The 13,282-nt window shown below is 37.3% G+C and overlaps 1 protein-coding gene across 1 annotated transcript in view; it reads left to right on the plus strand.

The window, feature by feature from the left end:
- PDE3A (phosphodiesterase 3A) overlaps positions 1-13,282 on the plus strand; it is a 357,231-nt gene that overhangs the window by 15,874 nt on the left and 328,075 nt on the right. The window lies entirely within an intron of this gene.

The raw sequence follows: 13,282 nt of genomic DNA on the forward strand, positions 1-13,282 counted from the left end.
TTGGGACTTTCGCAATCTGATTAAGCAGTTAAAAAGAGCTTGGTTGAGTATCATGAGGAAAACATTTAAACACACACATCTACATATATACACATAGACAGATTATTACAGTTTATTAACCTATGCGTATGTGCATGCTCAGTTGTGTCTGACTCTTTGCAACTCCATGGACTGTAGTCTGCCAGGCTCATCTGTCCATGGAATTTTCCAGGGAAGAATACTGGAGTGGGTTGCCACTTCCTTTTCCATGGATCTTCCCTACCCAGGGATCAAACCCAGGTCTCTTGCATCTCCTGGCAGGTGGATTCTTTTACCACTGCACCACCTGGGAAGCCCCATTAATCTATGACATTCATAAAATTTTCACTTTGATTTCCCCATTGAGGCTGTCTCAGAGATGTTATCTGATACTCTGCAGACCAGTTTCTTCTGTGAGGCAGAAGAAAGAATTTTTTCACCTATCTCATATATGTTGTTAGAAAGCTTAAATAAAAATATATCAGCCTACAAATGTTAAGTAGAAAGAGTATATGCTCTGGACAGAGACAGGCTGAAGCTTTGTAATGTATACAAGGTCCTTCAACTTTCTGAACATGAATAATCCTATCGAACATAGGAAGACTACAGCCGACTTCTTAAAGTGTGAAGATTAAGAAATAACAGATATTGGTTTTTGTCAAAATCCCCCCGTCGCCTTGTTCAATAAGAATGGTGTGTGTGTGCTAGGTCGATTCAGTCATATCAGACTCTTTGTGACCCTGTGGACTATAGCTCACGAGGCATCTCTGTCCATGGGATTCTCCAGACAAGAATACCTGACTGGGTTGCCAATTCCTTCTCTAGAGGATCCTCCCAACCCAGGGATTGAACCGGCATCTCTTGTGTCTCCTGCATTGGCAGAGGTGTTCTTGACCACTAGTACCAACTGGAAAGCCTGAACAGAACAGTATCTACTTATATGCATTAGGGCCATGTCATTGAAGGTTTGCATTTGATTAAAAAAACCAAAACCGAAACAAAAAAGCAACCTTGGAAGTCTAACATAAAAATCAGGTTTTCTGAAGTTAATCAGAATACTAGAGAGTTGCTTAAATTACAGTCAAAGCCACTGACCAATGAAGAGCCTGGAGAGTTAGACTAGTTAATAGTGGAAAAGAAAAACTTGTCAAAGATGGTGACAGGTGCTTCAGGAGTAAACATGTGAGTGAAAAAGGATGAAGGGAGGATATGAGGGAAAATTGATAGAGTCTTTGAACATGTTTGTAAAAATAACTGATGATTCTTTTGAGTCGGTTGTGCAATCATGTGTCATATATTGCCATCAGCAATTTGATTTGAGCTTTTGCCACAATTATAAACCATATTTTGTTTTGAAAAACAAACTAGTTGTCTTTTCTTTTTGTTTTAAGAGTTTTTAGTTTAATTTTTGTGGTATAATTCTAGTCATACCCTTCCTTTTTATTTGCCTATGAGACCATTATTCTCAAATAACAGGGACTTCCTGCTTGTAATCTATGAAAAACAGCTAGTTCAGTACGCATTTAGTAATGACCCTCAGTCGGTGTTTATTTCATCACAGACTATTCCTGTAGCTGCTCCCTCTTTTTACCAGCTTCCCCAGGGACTCAACACTCAGACCACTTTTATTCCAGATTTTCCTACCTGTTGAATGATTTTTCAGTCTTGAATGAGGTGGTGGTTTAGGTTTGACCTCTACAGGAATCGTGTATCATCTCATTCTACCACCATTGGTTTCAATTTAGGAATTCTGCTCTGGGCAATCCAATTTGGTCATAGAAGGTTCTTGTTTTTACTTTTGTGATAGGGAAGAAGATGTCAGAATGGTGATGGGGAGGGCCAGAAGATCAATAGGCCATGACTGGGGTTGGGGGGAGATGGTCATTGCAAGACTGGTGCTCCGAGCAGAAGGGGGAAGCCATTGAACTGCTTTAAGCAGAGGTAGGATATGATCAAACTTACGTTCAGTAGGCTTTCTCAGGCTCTTTGTGCCAAATGGAAATGGGTAGTAGGATGGAAGGTGGGTGCTCAGTTAGAAGAATGTGCTGTGTGTACTGTGCTTGGTTGCTCAGCTGTGTGTGGCTCTTTGCAACCCCATGGACTGTAGCCCGCCAGGCTGCTCTGTCCATGGGAATTCTCCAGGCAAGAATACCAGAGTGGGTTGCCATTTCCTCCTCCAGGGTATCTTCCCAACCCAGGGATCAAACTCAGGTCTCCTGCCTTGCAGGTGATTCTTTACTGTCTGCGCCACCAGGGAAGCCCTATTGCATTAATTCAGGAAGGACTGGGAATCATATCAGGAGGTAGTGTTAGATGGTGGGCTTCCCTGGTGGCTTAGCAGTAAAGAATTCACCTGCTAATGCAGGAGACAAGAGTTTGATCCCTGGGTTGGGAAGATTCCCTGGAGGAGGAAACGGCTACCCGCTCCAGTATTCTTGCCTGGGAAATCCCATGGATGGAGGAGCCTGGTGGGCAACAGTCCATGGGGGTCTCAAAAGAGTTGGATACAACTTAGTGACTAAAAAGCAAATAGTAAGGGAATGAATATATATATATACACACACACACACACACATACATATATATATACATAAATCATTTCTTGCTTTTAAAATACTCTGAGTTGACTTTTTTTTCTCTTCTTTTCAATTTTATCTTCTATCTTTGCCTTCCAGAGGACATTCAAATTGTAAGCCTTTCTAGAAAACCATCAGATCTCCTAATGTTGAAATGCTAGTGAAGTATCTTAAACACTTCATAAAGCATTACTGGATTGGCTAAAAACTTTGGGTTTTCCTGTTAACATCTTACACAAAACCCCAAATGAACTTTTTGACCAACCTAGTAGTTTTTTGGGGTTTTATATTATTTGGCTGGATAAAAGTTAGTTTTGAAATTTTATTCTTTATACAAACATTTTTAAAATTTTGAAATAAATGTGAATGAAATAAAATGTTAATATATTTAAGTGTTATTCTTATGTTGTCTCTTTTAAACAGGTATCTTTGTAACACATGCTTTAATATCCTGAGGTTTCATATAGCAAAAAAAAAAAAAAAGATGCAAGACTTTCTAATTTTATTAGTCTTTCAATAGTCTGACAAATCCCATTTTTATCTGAAGGCATCTTGCCAGTATTTTCTAGACCTTCCTATGGAGGAAATACTTCTATTTTGTTTTCATATTAACTCAGACCATTTGTCAACCTACAGAGCACTTCAGTGATAGGTGCTGTATAAATATTTAAATTACAATAGGTTGATTGCCTTGTAACTTTTCAGAGTTTGCTAACCCTACACTATGGTTAGTATCTGGTTATGAAATAGTTTCCATACTGCTTGGGAGACACAAAAGATAAGGAAATTTCAAGCCTGTGAAGTGAAGAGCTTTTCATCACATTGAAAAATATTCTGATGAATGCAGAGGGAAATTGGGAAATAAAATGGAGGATGCAGCATGCTATCAACTCCATCAAATGCGTAGCTGAAAAGAAAGTGGTTGAAATGTTTGTTCTCGTTTGGATGAGGGCATCGTGGATGAGATGGATGAAACTGGAGCCTATGATACAGAGTGAAGTAAGCCAGAAAGATAAAGAACATTACAGCATACTAACACATATATATGGAATTTAGAAAGATGGTAATGATAACCCTATATGCAAAACAGGAAAAGAGACACAGATGTATAGAAGAGACTTTTGGACTCTGTGGGAGTTTGGTATATTTTTCTCTTCAATATTGTCTCAGTTTTTAACCCTGGGTTCTTATTTTATAGTCAGAGAAACAAAACTTTATATAAAGAAACATAGTCATTTGACCTTTTTCCGCAGATATGTTCACAGAATGCTTTGAGGGTCACTTACCCAGTATTGGTCCATGGACTTGCAGTCATGGAAATCGGAACTCCAGGTGCTTTGATGAATTGTAATGTGGTCTCCAGAACTGGGTAAAACATGTTCAGAAGTAAAATCCTGTTGCATTCCCAGTTCTTCACCCAAGTGGCTGGAAAGGCATCAGCTTCTTATAAGATTGGAAGTTTAACTGGTATTTTATCCTGTAATGTGGGTCCCTGAAATTATAGATTGGCATACACACAATTTGTGTAACTTGACCTGATAGTATGGTTTTTTGAAAAAAATATACATATAGGTATGCTGAAATATGCACACATGTATTGAAACATGCTTCAATTTTTACAACATATTTGGGACCTATTTTCATTTTAAAGGTGGCAACAAAACTAATCATGAATGTGATATGTTGAGATCAACACGAAAATGAGTTGGGTACTATAAGGAGGAAAAACTCTTTATAAAACATATATAAGGAGAGTATTGGGCCTACCTTGCTGATTATTAGACCAGCAAATAAAAATCAACTTTATAATAATTGTTTTTTAAAGTAACAAACAAAATTTTTTTCAACTTGAAAGATTTCAGTTTACCAAAGTGCTTATTAATACATAGTATGATTTTTGTAATAGTTTATGCATAACCCATAAATAAAATATAAGCACTTTAATTTTAGAGTAGTTTAAAATTTTATCCATAACTCACTCATATGCAGACATATAATAGGTTGTTTCTGTATTTTGCTTTTTCTGCATCTGAGTTACTCTGTGTGTAATGTTGATTAATATCAGTCTTGCTTGTCAGGATTTGTTGATTATTCTTCGCATTTCCTATCTAAGGCTGCGGAACTTTGTGTATTTCCATTTGCTTTTGCTTGTTTAAATAAATGACTAGGCAAAGAAAGCAGTGTGTAATATTTCACAAATTACTTCCACTTCTAGGATTATTAACTTGTTTTCTCATTTGAAGAACTATACATTTCTGTGGAAATAAGTTGGAGAATAGCAAATTAGTTTCTGTAACGACCTAAAAAAATAGGCAGTGGTGTCTCTTGACCCCCTCCAAAAAATGTTTCCAGAAATAAATGTGACAGAACCAGAGATAAATATGATAGAATCAGTTGAAAAAAGCAAAATAACCTTTACTCATGCATTGCACCTTCTTTTTATTGTTTTGTTAAAGAAAAATTAGCAGATTAGCCCTAACTGCTTCTGTTTGAGATGGTTGAGCTAAGGTGACAGAGACCGGTAGGCGTTTCTCTGCTGAGTGTCTGTGGGCTGGTGGACTCTGGCAGGGCAGAGGCGGGTGGGAGTGTGGAAGAGTGTTGGCACTGAAGTTTGTGTTTGGCTGGAGTCCATATCTCAGCCTTGCCGGTCAGAGATGCACTTTTTCCATAGAACCCGAGGTTATCCATTGCCGAGACACACTAATAATAAAACTGTAACTCATCAATCCGAATGTCAGGTGATTAATTTACACTGGGGAATTTAGCTGTAAGGAAGAGCAGAGAGCCAGTCATTACCAGTGAATGCTTCTTGTTCCTAGTGGGAAAGTCACCTTTAGCATGATTATTCCCTAGACTGGGACTGCAGATCTCTGGTTTATGAGAATTCCCCTTGGAAAACTTACACTGTTTGTGCTTTTTATTCTAGAATGTTTGAAGAATGCCTTAACACTCTGGTGGGTGGGGGTGGGGGGTGGTTGGGGAAGGATTCACAATGAATTACTCTTGCATCTCCTCCCTGAGCTTATAATAAAGATACTACATTAACAAATGGTTCCAGTGGCAAGTGATAGATGCTTTAAAATACAGAAAGTCCCGGGAACTTTGCCCTCCAGAAAGGTCATAGCTAAATTTATTGCTCAAATGCCATCACCCTCTTCACATGGATTTCTGGTAATATTCTATCTTCCTTTCCTTTCTGACTTCTCCTTTTGATTTACGTTTAACCTTTTTTTCACATGTTTATGTTAATCGGAAGCTTACTCTAATGGTGTTTGGTACAATATGAAATATATCTAAATAAGAAGAAAGTAAGAATGGATCTTTAAAAGAATGTTTTGCTATTTTTCTCCTGTGGGCGTGATGTCCAGAGGGAAGGAGGGAGGGATAGGATAAAGCTTGTTTCGGAGCTGAATGCCAGGTGTGGAGCAATGTTATGTTCTGGAAACAACACGTAGAACAGATAGCCCAGCTTTTGTGTGGGGAGGAGAGGTGAGTGTGGTGGGACCTTTTTAAGAGACAAGACAGATAAGGTTGGGGGTGGGGAAGGAAAAACGAATGTCTTCAGAATTAGGCTGGGAAAGATGAACATTATTTTGTCTGCAGTGAAAGTTACTGAAAGGGTTTTAGCTGGAGACTAATGTGAATACATTAAACATAATTTTAAAAACAATGAATCAATTCAGTTCCTCAGTTGTGTCAGACTCTTTGCAGCCCCATGGAGTGCAGTACACCAGGCTTCCCTGTCCATCACCAACTCCCGCAGTTTGCTCAAACTCATGTCCATCGAGTCGGTGATGCCATCCAACCGTCTCATCCTCTGTCGTCCCCTTCTCCTTCTGTCTTCAATCTTTCCCAGCATCAGGGTCTTTTCTAATGGGTCAGCTCTTCACATCAGGTGGCCAAAGTATTAGAGCTTCAGCAGTGGATCAAATGGGTGCATATTGAACATAGGAGATATTTAAGAGGCTGTTAAAAAAAGTCCTGGTTACAGACATTGTTTTTTATTATTTATTTACTTATATATTTACTTGTATATTTTAATTTTTTAATTTTTGGAAGATTTCTTAGGACAGTGGTGGTAGAAAGGAAAGGTGGTTGAAGAGAAAATGAAGAGCTGTAATTGGCAGGATTAGACAATAACTGGTGGTGGCAGGTGTGAACAGTGGGCATGAAGAGTCTTTAACGTTATAAATCTGAGAAAGTGGGAAGATTGTGATGCTGTTCTTCTTTTTTTAAATTATTATTGCAGTATTGTTGATTTATAATGTGTTTGTTTCAGCTGTATAGCAAAGTGAATTAGTTATATATATATACACACATATATATCCATTCTTTTTCAATTTCTTTTCTCATTTAAGTTATTACATATTACTGAGTGGTGTTCCCTGTGTTCTACACTAGGTCCTTATTAGTTTTTTATTGTATCTGTAGTAATGTGTGTATGTCCATAACAGTCTCCTCATTTATCACTTCCCCCCACGCTGCCGCTTTGGTAACCATAAGTTTGATTTTGAGATCTGTGAGTCTGTTTCTGCTTTGTAAATAAATTCATTTGTATAATTTTTAAATTATATTCCACATAAACATGATATTATATGATATTTATCTTTGTCTGACTTAGTATGATAATCTCTAGATTAACGATGTTTCTGCAAATGGCTTATTTCATTCTTTTCAATGGCTGAGTAGTGTTCCATTGTATATATGTTCCATAGCTTCTTTATTCATTCTTTTGTCGATGGACGTTTAGATGTTTATATTGCACATAGGTCTTGACTATTGTAAACAGTGTTGCAATAAACATATGACAAAACCCACTGAAATTAGCCTCCAACTAATAAAAAAAAAAAACATGGGGGTGCATGTATTCGTTCAGATTTTGGATTTCTTGGGATATATGCCCAGAAGTGGGATCATATGTTAGCTGTTTTTAAGTTTTTTAAGGAACCTCCATACTGTTCTTCATAGAGACAGGGTAGGAAGGTTCCCCTTTCTCCATACAATCCTCAGCTCTTAAGGTTTGTAGACTTTTTGATATTGGCCATTCTGACTGATATGAGGTGACACCTCATTATAGTTTTGGTTTGCATTTCTCTAATAATCAGTGATGCTGAGCATCTTTTCTTGTGCTTTTTATCCATCTGTATGTCTTCTCTGACGAAATGTTTATTTAGATATTCTGCCCATTTTATGACTTTATTTATTTATTTTTTTATATCGAGCTGCAGGAACTGTTTGTGTAGTTTGGAGATTAATCCCTTGTCAGTCCTTTGAGACAAAAAGCATCAGAAGAGCAGTTTTTGTTTTAGGTTCTGAGTGAGGAAGGGATGATGAAGTGTGGCTATGATTTGGACACAGTTATGTGTGTTAATTTTGCATCCTCATGTGGTTTTGTATGCTTGAAGACTCCCGGTTTCATTCACTCACAAAAATGTTAGTATCAGATTTGCTCAACATGTTCTCTTGCTCAGTATGTATGTGCTTCTTAGAAACAGAAGCCTCTTGTGTCCGGGCCACAACTGCAAACATAGAGAGGTTGTAACCTTAGTCATTTTAATCAGCACAAGACTGTCACCCTATTTCCAACTAGACTATAAACAGGGTCTTCAGTCTCTTAGGGCAGACAACTTTGTACTCTTGGTACTGATCTTACCAAGGAAAGAGACCAACTAAAGTCAGTACAGACTGAAGCTTCAGAGTAACCCTCTGAGAATCTCTGCCATCGTAGTGTGTCGTAACCCCGATCAAATCTTAATACTACAAGACAAGATTCTTATCCTCAAAACAAGTGAATGCTGGATCTTATAACTAATTAAATATTATTTTATCAATAGAGACAGTCTAGATGGTCTAGAGCAGTTAATCTTGTAAAATTATCTGGTTGAGTTTCACTTTGATGTTTTTCTTGGGTTATTCTAGATGCTTATAATGGTTTGTCTTTATATAATACTTGGTTGGTGTTCAGTTGTTAAGTCACGCCTGACTCTTTGCAGCCCCATGGACCAAAGCACGCCAGACTAATATGTCCTCCACTACCCCATGGAGTTTGTCAAATTCATGTCCTCTGAGTTAGTGGTGCAGTCTAACCATTTCATCCTCTGCCACCCCCTTCTCTGTTTGCCTTCAATCTTTCCCAGCATCAGGGTCTTTTCCATTGAGTTGGCTCTTTGCATCAGGTGGCCAAAATATTGGAGCTTCAGCTTCAACATCAGTCCTTCCAATGAATATTCAGGGTTGATTTCCTTTAGGATTGACTGATTTGATCTCCTTGCTATCCAAGTGACTCTCAAGAGCTTCTCTAGCACCACAATTCAAAAGCATCAATTCTTCAGTGCTCAGCCTTCTTTGTGGTCCAACTTTCACATCCATATATAACTTCTGGAAAAACCATATCTTTGACTATATGGTCCTTTGTCGGCAAAGTGATGCCTTTGCTTTTTTTTTTTTTTGCCTTTTTTTTTTGCTTTTTTTTTTTTTTTTTGCCTTTGCTTTTTAACACACTGTCTGGGTTTATCATAGCTTTCCTTCCAAGGACCAAGTGTCTTTAAATTCCATGGCTACAGTCGCTGTCTGCAGTGACTTATATATAGTATATATAAATCTATAAATGGTTTCTCTCTATATATAATATGTAGCATATATAATTTATATATATATGTGTGTGTGTGTATATATATATATATATAAATAAAATTATGGGCTTTGTCAGTGGTTCAGTGGTAAAGAATCCACTGGCATGTAGGAGCCGCAGGAGACACAGGTTTGATCCCTGGGTTGGGAAGATCACCTAGAGAAGGGAATGGCCACCCACTCCTGTATCTTGCCTGGAGAATCCCATGGACAGTGGAGCCTGGCAGACTACAATCCATAGGGTCACAAAGAGTCAGACACAGCTGAAGCAACTTAGCACATATGCATATATAATTAATGTATATAATTTAATTATCTAACACACATATAACTACATATTTATATATAATATATATATAATTACATATATATAAATAAGGCTATACACTCTAGGTCAGGTTTCTATACAATGTGATTTATCTTTTTTTTTTTTTGATTGACGGATAATTGCTTTGCAATGTTGTATTTTGCAGTGTGATTTCTATTCTTTGCCCATTTGGTGGAAGTTCCTACCTGATAAAATCTTCATCACTCTCAGTATTCTTCTAAACTTGTCCTTATATACCATAGTGGATTTTTGGAGGAATTCTTTTGTTTATGTATGTGATCCTTTTCTTAAAAAGCATTCCTGCTGTTGCAAGTATGGAGGGACATTGACGGCAGAGCCAAATTTATGGAATCCCTAACAAATGGTCCATTATGCTTTTGCTTAGTCACTACCCTGATGGGGAGCTAAGTTCCCTTTCATACCATTTCCCCTCTCCTTCCCCCTCTGTTTTCCTGTCCTTTGGAGAACCTGGCACAGTAGTCTGGAGGTTGTGAAAGTGTTAGTCATTCACTTGTGTCCTACCCTCTACAACCCCATGGACTAATACCCTGCCAGGCTCCTGTGTCCATAGAATCCTCCAGGCAAGAATACTGGAGTGGGTAGCCATTCCCTTCTCCAGGGGATCTTCCCCACCCAGGACTGAAACCTGGATCTCCTGCATTGCAGGCAGATTCTTTACCATTAGATGTGGTCTAACTGGGACAAAGCAGAGTGTGACTGTCACCTTTTTTGTACCTAAATGATTTATGCACTTTTTTTTTTTTTGGCAACATATACTTGCCTAAGCACCAATTCTAAACCTTAACCTTATCAAAATGTGGGTGCAGGAGGAGGCAGTGTGATTCTTTAGACCTACCCTATACACCACTCCTCTCAATAAGAAGACCCCTTAACAAATACTAAGACCGCCCTTGCTTTTTTTGGTCAGTAAAGTAATCTGTATATTTAATTTTTGGTCAGCTAAAACTTTGGTGGCCATCACATGAGTTAACACAAAACTCTATCTGTATAGTATCATTTTTTCTTTAAGTCTCTCTCCTTTTTTTTTTTTTGATGTGGACCATTTTTAAAGTCTTTATTTAATTTGTTACAATACTGTTTATGTTGTGGGGTTTTGTTTGTTTGTTTGTTTGTTTTAATTTATTTTTATTAGTTGGAAGCTAATTACAATATTGTAGTGGTTTTTGCCATACATTGACATGAATCAGCCATGGATTTACATGTGTTCCCCATTCTGATCCCCCCTCCCACCTCCCTCCCCATCCCATCCCTCTGGGTCTTCCCAGTGCACCAGCCCTGAGCACTTGTCTCATACATCCAACAGCCACGAAGCATGTGGGATCTTGGGTCCCCAGCCACGGATCAGACCTGTACCCCCTGCATTGGAAGGCAAAGTCTTAACCACTGGCCACCAGGGAAGTCCCTGCATTGTATGTTTGATACTTTGGACCCTCTGTTTCTTGCTGGATTTAGATGAAAACAAGAAAAAAGTCAAGATTTTTTCTGTATTAGGAATCTTCTGTTGATTTATGCACAGCTAGAACAGTGGAAAGTGGGAAAAGCAAACGCTGTATATAAAACTTGGCCAGATTTTAGAGAATTAAATAGTTTCATTTATCTAGTGGCTCTTTATTCAAAATAAATCTTTAATGCAATAGAAATCTACAGCAAATTTAATAATGTCTGAAGTTCTCCTTGGTACAAAACCATAGCTAGAATCATTTGGCTGTAAACCGGAGACTAACACAGCATTGCAAATCGACTATATTCCAATATAAAATAAAAAAATTTTAAGTTAGCTTTTCTAGCTAAAAAAAGCTACAAAAAGAACTAGTATGGCAATGTGATGTTTTGTCCATGATTTTGTACAGAATACTTAATAGAAATATAAAAACAATTTGACAAATTTGTAACTACCCTCCTATGTAAGTCTAAGATGTAGCTGGAAAAAGTTGGCTAAAGATAGGTTGCATCAAATTATGGTTACCTTTGGAAATATTATCCACATAAGATGGTACTATCAATGGTGAAATGACTTTTCATCCTAGGCAAGCCCTTTGAGATGGCGGGAACAATGGCCCTTTGTCTTCACAAAGGTGTCACGTGGTAGGCTTTTTCAAACTCTAACCTGCCCTTGATTCTGATATGTTCTCTCTAGGGAGACCTCCCCACATCCTGAATCAATGCTGTAGTGAGCCACAGTTACTGATGTGTGTGTTACATCCATCAGGTATGTTGAAGTGAGAAGAAAAAAAAAAAAAGTCTGCAAATCACAGCTCTATAAACTTAATCCAAGAAGGGCATGAACCTCATTTGTGGACCAAGTGAGCATTTACTTTCCTGTGCAAAGTTCCTGTTAGAAGAGATTTAAATAAATACAGCTTGGAGGAAGGGCCTCTTTCAGGAGTTTCTTTTGACATCAGTGAAATATTCTTGCGGGAGGCAATGTTTGCCTCGATTTTTACAGGTCATTTGGTTTTACTTTTGACTTTAATTACTGGTGTTCTAACCTTGAACGGCAGACTACTTCATAATTTTTTCTTCCCCCATAGAGTTATGCTTCATTATTTATTTTCTATAGTTTATGAGTGCATGCTTGTAACTTAGAGGGAAATTATAAAAAATGTGGCAGAGAGTAGCTAGAACACTGAATGTTCTAAAAGGATGTCTCTGCCTTAGAGATGATCTGAATTACTTTTTCATGAGTTGAGATAAATAATAAACCTCTTTTTGCCTGTTTGGCAAAAGTGAAGGTTTACTTTACTTAACATTGGAATGAAATAGATTGCTAAATAGTTGCACCTGAAATATTTTTTATCTAATTTAGTTAAACATTGATTTGTGTAATATATGAGCTATCAGAAAAGCACTGCTATTAAGTAGAACCCTACGTATACCTCCAGAAATGCCAAATTCTATAATGGTAATCTCTGAGAAAGAAAATATTTTAAAATGTGAATAACATATACTGGGACTTGAGTCATTTATTTTGCTTACTCTGGGTTTCCAAAGTTTTAAATAGAGTATTGCATTGATTATCAATGGGGCTAATTTTGCCCCTCAGGGAACATATGGCCAAGTATGTCTGAAGGTATTTTTAGTTGTTGGGACTTTGCAAGTGGGGATGGGGAGTACATGTAGTAGGCAGAAGCCAGGAATATTAAACATCCTACAATACACAAGCTCAGACAAAGAATTATCTAAACTAAAATGTAAATAGTGCCCAAATTGGGGGAAAAAACAAACTTTAGAGTATTGAGCATTTATTTTTATTAATACTCCATATAAGCAAGTAGATGAAATAAGTGGAAATTGAATTATAATTTTTTATTCTATGTGAAAATAGCAAGATCTATTGATCTTGGAGGGATTCAAGTAGAGTACAGTGATTAAGATGCCATCTTTGTTATCATATTTAGATTCTAATATTTACTTCAGCCAGTTACTAGCTGTCTGACCTTAAATATGTATAATTAATCCTAAAATGGTTAATACCTCTGAGACTGAATATATTCATTTATAAAATATGGATGATGAAATCTACATTAAAGACTTGCTCTGGTAAATTTTGTTTGTAACCTGGAAGACTTTACACATCAGTGAATAGTAGCCACTGTTATGTTTAGAATGTAATTTGGGATTAGTAGGATAGTACTGGTATGGTTTTATGAGGAATGAGATAGAGTATCAATAGTGATGATGCTTTTGGAATGAATCATAAGGATTTCCC

The sequence above is a fragment of the Cervus canadensis genome, chromosome 21, assembly GCF_019320065.1.
Source record: "Cervus canadensis isolate Bull #8, Minnesota chromosome 21, ASM1932006v1, whole genome shotgun sequence".
Classification (NCBI taxonomy): Eukaryota; Metazoa; Chordata; class Mammalia; order Artiodactyla; family Cervidae; genus Cervus; species Cervus canadensis.